The 15,213-nt window shown below is 45.9% G+C and overlaps 1 protein-coding gene across 1 annotated transcript in view; it reads left to right on the forward strand.

Moving 5' to 3' along the window:
- The first annotated feature begins 699 nt into the window (after positions 1-699).
- Positions 700-15,213, forward strand: part of SLC7A6 (solute carrier family 7 member 6) — a 65,966-nt gene continuing 51,452 nt past the window's right edge. The window contains exons 1-3 of the mRNA XM_038773063.1: positions 700-742; positions 1,793-1,956; positions 2,629-2,702. The gene's annotated coding sequence lies outside the window, so the exon portion shown is untranslated. The remainder of the gene's footprint in view (positions 743-1,792; positions 1,957-2,628; positions 2,703-15,213) is intronic.

Consider the following 15,213-nt stretch of genomic DNA (forward strand, 5'->3'; position numbering starts at 1 on the left):
TGATTGATTGATTGTTTTCTGTCAGTCCTCCTCTTTGCCTTACTTGCTAACTAGGAGGACTCCCCAGGCTCAAGCCTGGTTCATCTGCTCTTACTTGATAGTCCCTCTTTTGGGGAATTCCCCAGTTATCACTTCCCCGGGGATTACTACAGTGGAATTCTCGTTCCATCCCCGCTTGGCTTCGCTGTGTGACCCAGGCCAAGTACTTTCCCTCTCTGAGCCTGTTACTACCTCACCTCTAAAATGGGATCAAAATAAGCAGCACGGCGGGTGTGAATAAAATTGGATAACGGATGCGAAGGGACCCAGGGGTCGATTAAACAAGGTGCAGCGCTGCGCCCTGCTGTGTCTTCAAGAGCACGGCTGGTAATGGGCCGAGTATGGGAATGAACTGGCCGCACCGATACCGAATCTGGGTCACGACATTTCGGGAGCCGCGCAGGAGGACGATTTTCTCCCTGGCGCACGGCTGCGCGCCGAGCCCCGACTGGGGACTGTCGCGACATGTCGCCTCGTGACGCGCGGATTTGGCCGGTCCCGGGAGCCAGCCCCCCGCACCTGTCACCGTCCCCGCCCTCCCGCCATCACGTGCCCCGTGGACCGGGGAAGGGGAGGGGAGGGAAGGAGGGGGATCCGGGAGGAGGGGCCGAGCGGCGGCGGCAGCGGCAGCAGCAGTAGGAGGGAGGAGCAGGAGCTGGCGGCGGCGGCGGAGCATCTCGGAGGCGGCCAGGGCCATGCGGAGGTAACGGGCTCCGCGGTGGAGCGATCCCGAGAGGGACAGGGGACCCCGGGGCGGTTCGGGGTGGTCTCCGTTGTGCGACGGGGCCGTCGTAGCCAGTCTCGGTCCCCGGCGATCACTGTCAGGGGTGTCCCCCGGGCCCAGCCCCGCCCGCGGCTCTCTCTGGTGTCCGTCCCCGTGGGACCTCCCAAGGCACCCCCCCCGGCTATTCCGTTTCAGCAGTTGCTGAGCCGGGTCAGGCGAGGGACTGGATCCAAGATCAGCCCCCGGGGCGGGGTAGAGTCGGACAGCTCTTGCGCCTCCCTCTTCGGCTTTGTCTCCATCGGCTCTCCGACCTTCTCCAGGGGCTGCGGAGCTGGCTCCCGCACGCCTCCCGCGGAGCCCACGAGCCCCACTATCCATGTGCCTTCGCCGGGATCTGGTCGCCGCAGACATTGTCCCAGGCAGGCCGTATGGAGAAGAGGTGGTAGTTGTTCCACCTCCCGAATAGCCAAGGAGAGAGCCTATTTGAAGGTGAAAGGCTTTTTACAACCAATGCAGGGAGCAACCCGGTGGGGGACCCCGAGAAACACGGTCCTACCCCCGAGCCCAGCACTACCGAGGTCCGTCTCTGCCCCAGCGAATAAAGACCGGCAAGCGTGGACAGGGCTTGGTTCAGGATCTCTGCAGTCTCCCTCACTGGATGCCTGAAGCTGACTCTCACTGCATTCCCATAGGGTGGCGATGAGGCAATGCTGCCCAGGCTTAGACTTTAGTTGAAATAAAATCTCTTGGCCTATCTGTTTTGAGCCCCCCACTCTCTGATTTTTCTTTTTTTTTTCAGAGGGGGTGGGGGGCGAGGGGAGGTAGTGGGAGGGAAATGATGTCTCTATTCCTGTATTGTACTTTCTAAGCGCTGAGTGAAGTGCTCTGCACACAGTAAGCGCTTAATAAAAACGATTGAATGAATGAATGAATTCCCATTGTTCATCCTAGGAGAGCTGGTCCTTAGGTGCCCGAGCAAGCTGGGCAGGAACTCCCCACTCAGAAAATCTTTTTTGCCTTCTGTTATAGTTGCTAAGGAGGGCAGGACTTGACTGGAGAGGCGGGGGCTATCGGATGGACCTTTAAATAGACCCGAGTTACCATTCACCTCCCTCAAGAGAGGTCTCACCGATGCAGCAGGGGTCTTTGGCGCTCTCTCCTTGGACATTCCTGCCTTACTGTATGGAGTCAGGGTGAGTTGTTCCTCTAAGATCAGGATGGTCTCACCAGCTGATGCCTCCTTCCAAGGGATGAACTTTGTGGAATAGAGGGGCGGGCACGGGTGGGCTTTTGCTTCTATTGAAAGTTCCCAAGCCACAAGTACAACAGTGCTTCCCCTCTGAACACCGTAGGCACTTGCTAATTGCCATTGATGACGATGAGGGAGATTGGTTTGGCCAAAGAAATGTTCATTTTGTTCATACGAAATAAATGTTCACCTCCTCACCTCCTCCAGGAGGCCTTCCCAGACTGAGCCCCTTCCTTCCTCTCCCCCTCGTCCCCCTCTCCAACCCCCCATCTTACCTCCTTCCCTTCCCCACAGCACCTGTATATATGTATATATGTTTGTACATATTTATTACTCTATTTATTTTACTTGTACATATCTATTCTATTTATTTTATTTTGTTAGTATGTTTGGTTTTGTTCTCTGTCTCCCCCTTTTAGACTGTGAGCCCACTGTTGGGTAGGGACTGTCTCTATATGTTGCCAATTTGTACTTCCCAAGCGCTTAGTACAGTGCTCTGTACATAGTAAGCGCTCAATAAATACGATTGATGATGATGATGATGATATTTTCCTTACTGTGGGATCACAGTTGAAATGACCCAAGAGGCTTTAGTGACTCAGTTCCTATCTTACAGGGTTTGAGAAGACACGAGAGGAAGAAACTCTACATGACTCCAAGATTATGTTTATACCCTAAGTACCATTTACAGTAAGTAATAGCTCATCGGTGGGGGTTGCCAGCTCTTAGTTCAGTGCCACTCTTTTACTTCAAACTCTTTGATGTGTGTCTTTCCTGGAAACCTGTGTACCGATTGTGCCATCTGTTTGTTTTGTTTTTCCTTTTCTTTTTAATTTCCCTTCCCTCCTCCAACTCATTGATGAAACAATAGTCGGTGCATTATAGACAAGCTTGGGGCAGAAATAGCAATGATGGCATGGTGGTATCAACATGAAGAACTGTGTTGCTCATGTTTCCAGAACTTGGGCTTAACCCTAGAACAATGACTGCCCTTTACACCAATAGCCCACCTTTAGGAGTCAATCAATCAATCGACTTTATTGAGCTCTTGCTGGGAAAGTATAATACAACAGAGTTGGTAGACATGGCCCCTACCTACATAGAGCTTACAGTTTGTGGTTGGGGGGAGGCAGAGATAGACATTAAAAAAATTACAGATCAGGGAAATGTCAGAGTGTAAGAACATGTACATAAGTGCTTTGGAACTGATTAGGGGGTGACTATCAAGTGCTTAAGGAGTACAGATCCAAGACCAGATCCCTGCCCACAGGGAGCTTACAGACTAGAGGGAGAGACAGATGTTGAAATACATTGCAGGTGGATATGTACAGTGCAGTGCAGGTAGGGTGAAAATCAAAGTGTTTCTGGGGGACAGACCCAAGTGCATAGGAAATGCAGAAGGGAGGGCAGATAGGGAAAATGAGAGCTTAGTCAAGAAAGGCCTCTTGGAAGAGATGGGGTTTTAGGAGGGTTTTGACAGTGGGGAGAGTGGTGGACTGTTGGCTATGAAGGGGGAGGGATCTCCAGGCTGGAGGCAGGGTGTGGGCAAGGTAGATTAGATTGAGGCACAGTGAGTAGGTTAGCGTTATTTATATTTGGGGTTTGGTGGAATTATTATTAACTCAGTTGTTCTCTAGAATTGAAGAAAATTACTTAAATCAGTCATAGGAAAATCATATATGATGAAACCATTAGTCAGAGCCAGATAAATGTTCTGACTGACAGCCAACTGATTGCCAGAAAGGGGAAAAACATATTTCTAGCTCTTGGCCAGGCATCACGAGAAGAATTGGAGGTGGAGACAAAAGGTTGATTAACCCCCAAAGAGACAGATACACACTTAGTTCTACATTTTAAATTTCTTAGGCTTCATCTGTTTAGGCTGAAAACACCGGCTAAGTCACTGGGCCAGCCACCCTGTCATTTGTGGCGTTTTCCAGCTCTTTTCTCCCTTTGGCCTTCGTCTAAAAACTTCAACAAACTTCGTTTAAATGGTTTTTCCTTTCCTGACTTCCTTTTGTTGAGGCATGGCAGATTTCTCCCCTTCTGCCCCTCCTCCTCCCTCTGCCCCTCCCCCTCCCTCTGCCCCTCCCCCTCCCTCTGCCCCTTCCCTTCCCTCTCCCCCTCTCCTTCCCCCTTGGCAATGTCTGGCAGTATGTGCCGGATTTTTTTGTGGATGCCTTAAAGTATACATCAGTCATGTGACTATTTCCAGGGAAGGACTCCTCTGGCAAAAGGCTTTTCTAATTATGTGTGTTTTCCTACTTCATTTGCAAAGGTGTTTGCATCAAATGCTACAGTTCTGGTTTCTCTTCTGCAAAAGCTCTGTCAAATGTTTGCTGTTGATGGAGTCGTTTGAGTAAACAGTTTGGTGATTGCAGCTGGAAAGGGAACATGCTGATGGGGTATTTTACAGTTTAAAGTGATTTTAACATTGCCTCTCTTTAGGAAGAATTGTGGTAATGAGTTTATAGGACACTTTTCTTTCAAGCAACTCCATGATTTGAATATCTATCATCTCATTTAGTCTCACAATCACCTTGTGTGAAGGCATTACAGAGTTCATGAAAGAGAGTGACAGATATTGATTGACATTCTAAATCCTCATTTTGCTCATCCGCTAATTTAATAGCAGGAGTTAAAGCGAGGACACGTGTTCCTAAGGTTTTATTCTCTAGGATAAAACACTCTAGGACACTATATACATAATAATAATAATAATGATGGCATTTATTAAGCACTTACTATGTGCAAAGCACTGTTCTAAGCACTGGGGAGGTTACAAGGCGATCAGATTGTCCCACCGGGGGCTCACAGTCTTCATCCCCATTTTTACAGATGAGGTAACTGAGACCCAGAGAAGTTAAGTGACTTGCCCAAAGTCACAAAACTGACAATTGGTGGAGCTGGGATTTGAACCCATGACCTCTGACTCCAAAGTCCATGCTATTTCCACTGAGCCACACTGCTTCTCTAATTATTATTATACATAATAATAATAATAATAATGGCATCTGTTAAGCACTTACTTCGTGCGAAGCACTATTCTAAGTGCTGGGGGGGGAGATACAAGGTGATTAGCTTGTCCCACATAGGGTTCACATATGAGGTAACTGAGGCACAGAGAAGTTAAGTGACTTGCCCAAAGTCACACAGCACACAAGTGGTGGAGTTGGGATTAGAACCCATGACCTCTGACTCCCAAGCCCATGCTCACGCTGCTTCTCTGTATACATAGATATACAGATTGTATGCAGTTTATTAGGAAAGACAAAAATAACCGAAAGGGAAGAACAATGAAAAAAAGGAAAACAATAACAATCAGCTGGAGAACAATGTGGCTAAAGGAGCAATTTCTAAACCATGTCCCTTCCAAACCTGAGTAATCCTGTGATTTCCCTCCCATCAACCACTCCTGCATTTGCATATTTATCTGTTGATTTATTTATTCATTTGTTTCTATTGTTTGCATCTATTCTCTACCAATCAATTATGGCATTAATTGAGCGCTTATTGTGTGGAGGGCACTGAACTAAGCCTGTGAGAGAATACAGTAGAGTTGATAGACATTAGCCTTGCCCTCTAGGAGGGGAGACAGGCATTAAAATAAATCACAAATAGGGGGAGAAGCAGAGTATAGAGAGATGTACATAGTGCTGTTGGCATGGGGGTGGGGTGAGTATAAAAGTGCTTAGGGTGTAGGGACCCAAATGCATAGGTGACACAAAAGGGAGGGAGAGTAGGGTGGGGAGATGAGACGCTAGTCAGGAAAGGCTTCCTGGAGGACATATGATTTTAGCCAAGCTTTGAAGATGGAGAGAATGGTGGTCTGGGAGTCAGAGCCCTTGAGTTCTAATCCCGGCTCTGCCACTTGTCTGCTGTGTGACCTTGGGCAAGTCACTTCACTTCTCTGTGTCTGTTTGCCCCATCTGTAAAATGGGGATTACGACTGTGAGCCTCTTGTGGGACAGGGACTGTGTCCAACCTGATTATCTTTTACCAGCCCCCCACTTACCTGGATCCAGATCTGTGCCTGGAACATAGTAAGCACTTAACAAATACCATTTAAAAAATATGAAGAGGGAGGGAGTTCCAGACAGGACGGCGTTTGTGAGCAAGGAGTTGACTGTGAGAGCGGCAAAATTGAGGCACAGTGAATAGGTTGGTGTTAGAGGAGCAAAGTGTGCTGGCTGGGTTACAGTGAGAGAGGGGTTACACTCTTAAACATGGTATGCTTATGCCCACTGCCTCCCCATTCAATTGTAAGCTTCTTGAGGGCAGAGACTGTGTTTTTTTCTTCTATTGTATATTCCCCAAGGGTCTAGTACAACACTTTGTACACAGTAGGTGCCCAAAAAATACTTGTTGATATTGGTTCCTATTAGGAGCATGATATGTAAAAGTTGGACAGAAATCATTCTGCTCTTCCTTGCAGTGGTTAGAATCTTTTATTAGAATACTATGCCAGGTCATTGTATGGTTATGGTTGTACATATTTATTACTCTATTTATTTATTTATTTCACTTGTACATTTCTATCCTATTTATTTTATTTTGTTGGTATGTTTGGTTCTGTTCTCTGTCTCCCCCTTTTAGACTGTGAGCCCACTGTTGGGTAGGGACTGTCTCTATGTGTTGCCAATTTGTACTTCCCAAGCGCTTAGTACAGTGCTCTGCACATAGTAAGCGCTCAATAAATATGATTGATTGATTGATTGTACTTTAAAGAGAATGTGGAGAGTTGGAGCGGTCCAGACAAGAGTAGCAAAACTGATGGAAAAGTGTGGGAAAATAGTCTTATGAGGAAAGATGAAAGAAACTGAGATTTTTCATCCCTTCTAGAGAAGCCAAGTCACAGGGTTAACTTCATAGCCATCATTAAGTATGTGAAGTGTTGAAGGGAAGGGTATTGACCAGTTCTCCAAATCTTCAAGAAGAAATGGATTTAAATTGTAGCAGGAGGAAGTTTGACTGGACACAAGCATGATTGGGTGTCAGGCTAATAAAACACTGGACTAGACTACTGAAGGAAATAGTGGACACTTCATCCCTTAAAATCTTCAGTTAATAATAATAATGTTGGTATTTGTTAAGCACTTACTATGTGCAAAGCACTGTGCTAAGTTAAAACATGTACCATCACCTCCCTTGGCTGGTTTGGGCAGTCACCTGCCTGGAAGCAGGGGGTCAAACAAGACAACCTCTTGAGCAGTGGTAAAGTCTTATTTCTTTTTAAATTGTACTTGTTAAATACTATGTGCCAGGTACCCTACTAAGTGCTGGGCTAGATATAAGTTAATTAGGTTGATCACAGACCCTGTCCCACATGGGGCTCACAGTTTAAGTCAGAGGATTTAATCCCCACTTTACAGGTGAGGAAACTGAGGCCCAGAGAATTTAAATGACTTGACCAAGGATATACAGCAGACAAGTAGTAGAGCCAGGATTACAACCCAGGTTTTCCAACTCCCAGGCAGGCCCACACTCTTTCCACTAAGACCATGCTGCATCCCCAATGTCTGTTCCAAAAGTTTGGAAATGCAGATCTGGGACACTCGTCTTTCCTTTCCACACCCACCTTCCACCAACCTCCCCCTTCCTGGCAGCAACTCTGGCAGGGAAAGTCCCTGTTCTAGGTGAACAAGCCTCTAGCTCATGGCAACAGGGCAGGAAACATGCATTTTGTCAGACCTCTTTTTCACCAGTCCCATCTGTCTCACCTAGTTATTTTTTGCATAAGAATAGCACATTCCAATCAGCATCAACGTGGTAACTAGATTCTTAGCTTCTTGAGGGCATGGATCATGTCTATTATATTGAACTCTCCCAAGCACTTGTTACAGTGCTCTGCCTGCAGTAGATGGCTACTAATTGATTGATTGAAAACCACCAAGTTTGGGGATGGAACCAAATGCAGCTCAAGTGAGTCAATGACTGGTGCTGGCATGTGCACTCTTAGCTGGACTTTTTCAATCGCATAGTGCCTAGTTCAGCATGTACTTAATGAATTAATGTTATTTACTGAGTGTTTATTCTGGGAGAGTACAATACAACAAAGTTGGTAAACACGTTCCCTGCCCATAAAGAGCTTACAGTCTAGAGAGGGGGACAGATATTAATATAAATAAATTATGGCTGTGTATATAAGTGTTCTGGTGCTGAGGGTTTGGTGAATAAAGGGTACAAATCCAAGTGTAAGGACAATGCAGAAGGGAGTGGGAGAAGAGAAAATGAGGGCTTAGGGTAGCTATGGGACTTCAGAATTCTTCTGGCTCGACAGTGCATGACGAGCAAACTGGGAGAAACTGCCTTTGCTTTCAAGGCCCCTTCCATTCTTCAGCTCTTATGGCCTATGTGGACCAAGCTCAGAAGGGTGGCAGGCTGGTGATTTTCCAGTGTATGGGGTAACGGGAAAACCTGGCTTGGTTCCTGAAACTTTATCAAGTGAATCATTAGAGCTGCCTGCTTCTTGGGAGAAATTGTCATGAATGTGTTCCTTGATTGACTGACTGGCTGGAAATGCAGATGGCAAGGAGAAAGTAGAAAGCTACAATCTATCTCAAGATAAGAAAGGCCAGGGTCTCCTGACTTATTCTTTCCTATCCTTTTTCAAGTGGATCAGGACAGCCAAATAAACAGCCTTGGGTTGGAAAGAAATATGAATTCCTCCACTTGGTTATGTATTATTTTAACCTTCTTGTAGCTTTCCATTTGTTAATGGTACTATTCTTTCAAGGTTTCCTCTTCACTAAGATGGAAATGTTGACAAGTAGCCTTTACTGGAACATGACAAGCTTGCACTGAAAGTACCTGATAAAGCATCTGGTAGAGGCTGTAATTATACAGCTTCTTTTTTTCCAAGAGCCTTGGAGATTTTTACCGGGTGTGAACTTTCAAACAGTGATAAAGGTGTTTTATGGGTGGCAAAAAACTTAGGGTGAAGGGCTCGTATTTCATGCAGTCAGGAAGAGGACTGGGAGTGGATCTCAGTGTTGGATGGTATCCTTTTTAGAAAAATCCTTAAGATCACTCTCCTAAGGCTCTCAGTCTGAGTGTGTAGAGCCCAGCCACACTGGACCTGGCCCACTGTCCTCAGTCTGACTCCTGGACTGAGCAGTGGGCAGGTGGCATGTGCTTGTGGCCTTTCCTGGCTCAGACCTTCTTGGGCCACTGCCAGAACTCCAGTGGCCCGAGAACACACATGTGTGCAGTAATGTCCTCATTCGTGCCCAGAAGTGTGTTTTACATGGCTTCCACTCTGTTATCCTTATCCTTGAGTCCTGAGCCCTGGCATTGTCTGGCTTGGGTAGAAGAGACCCCCTCAAATCAACACATGCCCCTTTTCATTTAGTGATATTTCATGTCCCTTGTGTTCTCCAGGGCTGCTATTCCCTATGCAGAGTAGTCACTTCCTGCAACCATGACCTTTTGGGTCCACCTTCAGGTTGCTGAGATGAGCCACAAATTGCATTGGCTCTAGCAGTTTTTGCTAGATGGCCCCGGCTGTTGGGGATTTCCTACTTTCCCTGGGTTGTCTGGTTTGTGGGAGCATCTCAAAACTGCCTGATCCTGGTAGCTCCACACCTCCCTCAGCCTGTGACATAAGGCGGTCCAAAAGTTAGACAACACAGCAATTACAAAAAACTCTGGAAACAAGACCACTTAAAAGAACTGATTTTGAACACAATGACATCTAAGGCCGAAATATCCCGGGCTGGTAAGTATAGTAGAGCCAGGCCATTCCACTCGGCCTCACTGTGGCACCCAACATTTGGAAGCTGGGGATGTTATCACCCATGGCTCAGTCAGTACCGGCGCCTGCAGGTCCAGCTGGGATTGTTTAGTCATGTTCTGTGGCTGGTTCTATGCCACTCGGCAGCATGTTTACACTATTGAAGTGACTCATAATTGAAGGAGAACCCGGAGGCCCCAAATTTTACACCTGAGCTGGTTCGGTGGCCCGTTGGAAGCATGCCCAGGGTGCTGCCCCAAATAGCCATGAATACAAGAAAACAAAATCTCCCACTCCCAAAAAGTTAGTCCTGGCAGTAATCAACCCCACCATTCTCACACACAGACCCTTTAGTGCACACATTCAAATACACCTAACAATAATAATAATGGCATTTGTTAAGTGCTTACTATATGCAGAGCACTATTCTAAGCGCTGGGGAGGATACAAGGTGATTAGGTTGTCCCACATGGGGCTCACAGTCTTAATCCCCATTTTACAGATGAGGGAACTGAGGCCCAGAGAAGTTAAGTGACTTGCCCAAATTCACACAGCTGACAAGTGGCGGAGCAGGGATTAGAGCCCATGACCTCTGACTCCGAAGCCCAGGCTCTTTCCACTGAGCCACGCTGCTTCTCAACCTGCATGTTCACATGTGAAAGCACATGTACATAACACTTTCCTAATATTGAGATATATAACTATATATACATGCATATATATATTTATATTTCTTGCTATTAAAACAAATGGAAACAAAACCACAGAAGAAGAAAACAAGGAAAAAGGGAGAAAAAAGAATGAGGGGAAAAAATAAGAGGGAGTAGAATGAGAAGAAAATAAATGTAGTGCACACTCCCAAGTGCTTAGAACAGTGCTCTGCAGATAGTGAGCGCTCAATAAGTACCATAGATGGTGATCAGTTCTGGAATGGAATGAGGAGGAAGAAGAGATGGGACTCAAAGTGAACCTTTCACCCACTGGTCTTCACAGGCTAGGAGAGATGAGAGAGGACCTGTTTCCCCCTTCGATATTTTGTTTTTGTTGCCCCTCAAGATCCCTTTGCTTTCAGAGGAAACAGCAAAGAAGAAGCGCCTTCACAATCTGGCATGTGCCTGTGGATAAAGCAAACAGGGAATAATTCTTTTCATTTTTAGTATACATTCATTCAATCGTTTCTATTGAGCACTTACTGTGTGCAGAGCACTGTACTAAGCGCTTGGGAAGTACAAATTGGCAACATATAGAGACGGTCCCTACCCAACAACGGGCTTACAGTCTAGAAGACTGTATATGTGCATAATGTTATGTATAACATTATGCATAAAATTAAAAATCCTATAAATTTGTATCAAGCTTTTATTTTTATCAAGGACTTTCACGCTGATGATCTCATTTTGTCTTTACACCATCCCTGGGAAGCAGAAAGAAGCAGATATTAGTACCTTCATTTTACAGGTGAGGAAACAAACATAAAGGTTACGTGATTTACTTAAAGTCACACAGTGGTCCAGTGGCAAAGCTGGGTCTAAAAACCAGGTCTCCTGCCTCCCAGACCCATGCTCTTTCCATTAGACCACACTGCCCTTTATTTGTAATCCATTTTAATTTGTCTCCTTCTGTAGACTGTAAGCACCTTGAGGACAGGGATCATGTCTACCAATTCTGTTGTACTTTCCCAAGTGCTTAGTACAGTGTTCTGCACTCAAGTGCTCAATAAATACCATTGATTGATTGATTGATCATCCCCTTTCAGACCACAGTGCCATCCACCAAATCTCTCACTTCCAGGAAAAGAAAGCACTCTCTCAAGCATAAACAAAAGGATCCTTTTCTTCCCCCAGTGGGTTTATGAAATTAGTTATTGCAGGAAGTTGTGCAGACAGAAAATACGAGCAGGATCAAGATGGGCTTGGACAAATTCAGGGATAGGAGATTTCTAATCGGCTACTAGAAATAAAAGTTGGGCTGTTAGGGTTGTCCTAACAGTGAGGACGAATGTCAAAGAGGGGAACCAGCTCACTTTTGTTCCAGGCACCCTAGTATCTCTGTTTTAGAGACAAGAATAACCACCTGATTTGATCATTGGTCTGACCCAGTAAAGGTAGTGTGTATGGTCTTTATGTAGCTGAGGAGTAAGTAGTGGGTGAAGAGAGCCGATGTGTAGGAGGGGTAAAGCCGGTGGAAAGGCTTGAAGCTAATGGTAAGGATTTTCTGCTTGAGGCAGAGGGAAATGGGTTACCCTTGGAGGGTGTTGAGAAACGAAGACAACAAAGAGATATGGCCAAGCAACTCTGAAGGAAGATGATCTGAAACAGCAACATGTAATAGAGACTGAAGGGGGAAAGGCTGGAGGCTGGGAGACCAGTAAAGGGGCTGATGCGATATTCTAATTGTGATATAACAGATGGCTGTTTGCGTGGAGAGGAAGGGGTAAATCTGGAAAACCTTGTGGAGGGGAAGAGAAGGGAAACTGGAGGAATTTAGTTGTTGATTAAATATGAGAGCTGAAGGACACTGAGGAGTCGAGGACAACCCCAAGGTTGCGGGCTTCTGGGATAAGGAAGATGGAAAAGCCAGGAGGGGGAGAGGATTTGGGTGGGAAGATGAGAAGGGCAATTGTAGACATGTTGCTAGGTGAGCAAGTAGAGGGTGGGTAACTACTCCTTCCACCTGCACCTCTGACTCTATCCTTTAGCACCTTATCAAAACACTTGTTCCCTCTTTTCTTCTCTCCCTGATCATGATCTTCAACTGCTCACTCTCCAATAGCTTCTTCCCCACTGCATTCAAACATACTTATGTATCCCCATCCTAAAAAAAAAACCCTCCCTTGTCCCTCATGGCTCCCTCCAGTTATCACCCCATCTCCCTCCCACCATTGCTCTCCAAACTCCTTGAGTGAGTTGTCTACATCCCCCCCACCACCCGTTCGTCCACTTCTCCTCCAACTCTGTTGTCAACCCCCTCCAATCTGGCTTCCGCCCCCTTCACTCCACAGAAGCTGCCCTCTCTAAAGGTGACCAGTGACCTCCTTCTTGCCAAATCCAATGGATTCTACTCCATCCTAATCCCCCTCCACCTCTCAGCTGCTTTTGACACTGTGGATCACCCTCTTCTCCAGGAAACATTATCTAACCTTGGCTTCACTGACAGCGTCCTCTCCTATTTCTCCTCCTATCTCTCTGGCCACTCCTTCTCGGGCTCCTCTGCCTCCCACCCTCTAACTGTGGGACTCCCTCAAGGCTCAATTCTGGGTCCCCTTTGATTCTCCATCAACCCCTACTCCCTTGGAGAACTCATTTGCTCCTGTGGTTTCAACTACCATCTCTATGTTGATGATTTCCAAATCTGCTTCTCCAGCCCTGACCCTTCTCCTTCTCTGCAGTCTTGTATTTCCTCCTGCATTCAGAATAGCTCTACCAACACTCAAACTTAACCGCCCAAAACAGAACTTCTTATCTTCCCACCCAAAACGTCTACAGTGGTGGGAAAAACGGGGTGGACACAACACCACTATCCTCCCCTTTGCACAAGACCGTAACCTCGGCATTGTCCTTGACTCATCTCTCTCATTCATTCCATCACCAAATCCTGTAGGTTCTATTTTCATAACATCACTAAAATCCACTCTTTCCTCTCTATCCAAACCGCTGCTATGCTGACCCAAGCACTTATCCTATCCTGCCTTGACTACTGCATCAGCCTCCTCGCTGACCTCCCTGCCTCCTGTCTCTCCCTACTCAGTCCATACTTCATTCTGCTGTCTGGACCATTTTTTGAAAAAAAGTTCAGTCCATGGCTCCCCACTCCTCAAGAACTTCCAGTCATTGCTCATCCACCTCCACATCAAACAGAAACTCTTGACCTTCGGCTTTAAAGCACTCAACAAACTCACCCCCTCCTACCTCCCCTCGCTATTCTCCTACTATAACCCAGTTTGCACACTTCACTCCTCTAATGCCAATCTACTCACTGAACTTTGATCTCTTCTATCTCCTCATCAGCCCCTTCCCTACATCCTCCCTCTGACCTGAACTCCCTCCCATTTCATATACAATGGCCTGCCATTCTCCCCACCTTCAAAGCCTTATGAAAATCACTTCTCCTTCGAGAGGCCTTCCCCAACTAAGCCCTCATTTCCCCTACTCCCTCTCCCTTCTGCATTGCCCTTGCAGTTAGATCCGTATCCTTTAAACACTTATTTACCCCCCTCCCAGCCACATGGCACTTTTGGACATATCCATAATTAATTTTAATGTCTGCAACTTCCACTATACTGTAAGCTCTTGTGGGCAGGGAATGTGTCTACTGATTCTGTTATATTGTACTCTCCCATGCACTTAGTAGCTCTTTCCATAATAAGTCCTCAATAAATACCATCGATTGATTGATAATACAAGTGGAAGAGAGTGAGTGTGTGAATATGTGAGAGGGAGTCTGGCAGGTTTGAGAGAGTCTGTATATTACTGGCAGAAAGAAAAAGAGAGAGCAATAAAGGGGAAGAGACATGGGTGGTCAGTGAGCTCAGGATACTAGTTATTGTAATTATTAACAAATCTTACAGTTAATCAAGGACTGTTTCCCAAAGGATCTCATGGATCTAATTTGGATTTAAAATAACACCCTCAGTATATATCAAAGGAAAGAAAGAAACCATTCATAATATTAGGAAATAAATCAAGGAAACCTAAGAATAAGAAAGTTGGGAACAAACACAATGTGCTTATGTCAAGAATGGTTTGGCTGCAGGGTGTGATGGAGGAAAAAAAAATACCCACAGGTGGAAAACTGGCTGGAGATTGCATCAGAGTTGAAGTGCCCAAACCTGAAAATGTTTGCCTGTCCAAATTTATAATCTAACAACCCTGGCTCTTCAGTAATCTACACATGAGGAGCAATTCCCACCCCTGGTCTAGATCACTCCTGCATGGAAAAAGGGAAGAGGATGGGGTTTTTGTCACACACCTCAGTTGAAACCACACCAACCAATTCAGGTTTCTAGATTCCACCCAATGATCACTCAGCTTGGGTAGAGATTCAGAGGCTGTGCAGTCACTTGCCATGGGGTTTCTTTGATGGATTTCTTATTAAGGACCTGGGTTCTAATCTACTGTGTGACCTTGGGCAAGTCACTTAGTTTCTGTGCCTCAGTTCCCTCATCTGTAATGTGGGGATTAAGACTGTGAGCCTTTGATGTCCAACCTGATTACCTTGTATCTAACTCAGAGTTTAGAACAGTGCCTGGCACATAGTAAGTGCTTAACAAATACCATTAAAAAAGGAATAGCTTTGTAATTCAAAGGTCAGTTGCATGCTTTTGGAAGAACTGTGAACATACTCTTTTAGGGATTCTGGACTTGCAATGAAAGTTGGGAGTGAGTCCCCCAAACTTCCTATTTTAATTGGCAAGGCAACTCTCCATTCCTAAGAAAACTTGTTTGTACCTTTGGAGTGGTGCATGCTCTC

The sequence above is a fragment of the Tachyglossus aculeatus genome, chromosome X1 (assembly GCF_015852505.1).
Source record: "Tachyglossus aculeatus isolate mTacAcu1 chromosome X1, mTacAcu1.pri, whole genome shotgun sequence".
Classification (NCBI taxonomy): Eukaryota; Metazoa; Chordata; class Mammalia; order Monotremata; family Tachyglossidae; genus Tachyglossus; species Tachyglossus aculeatus.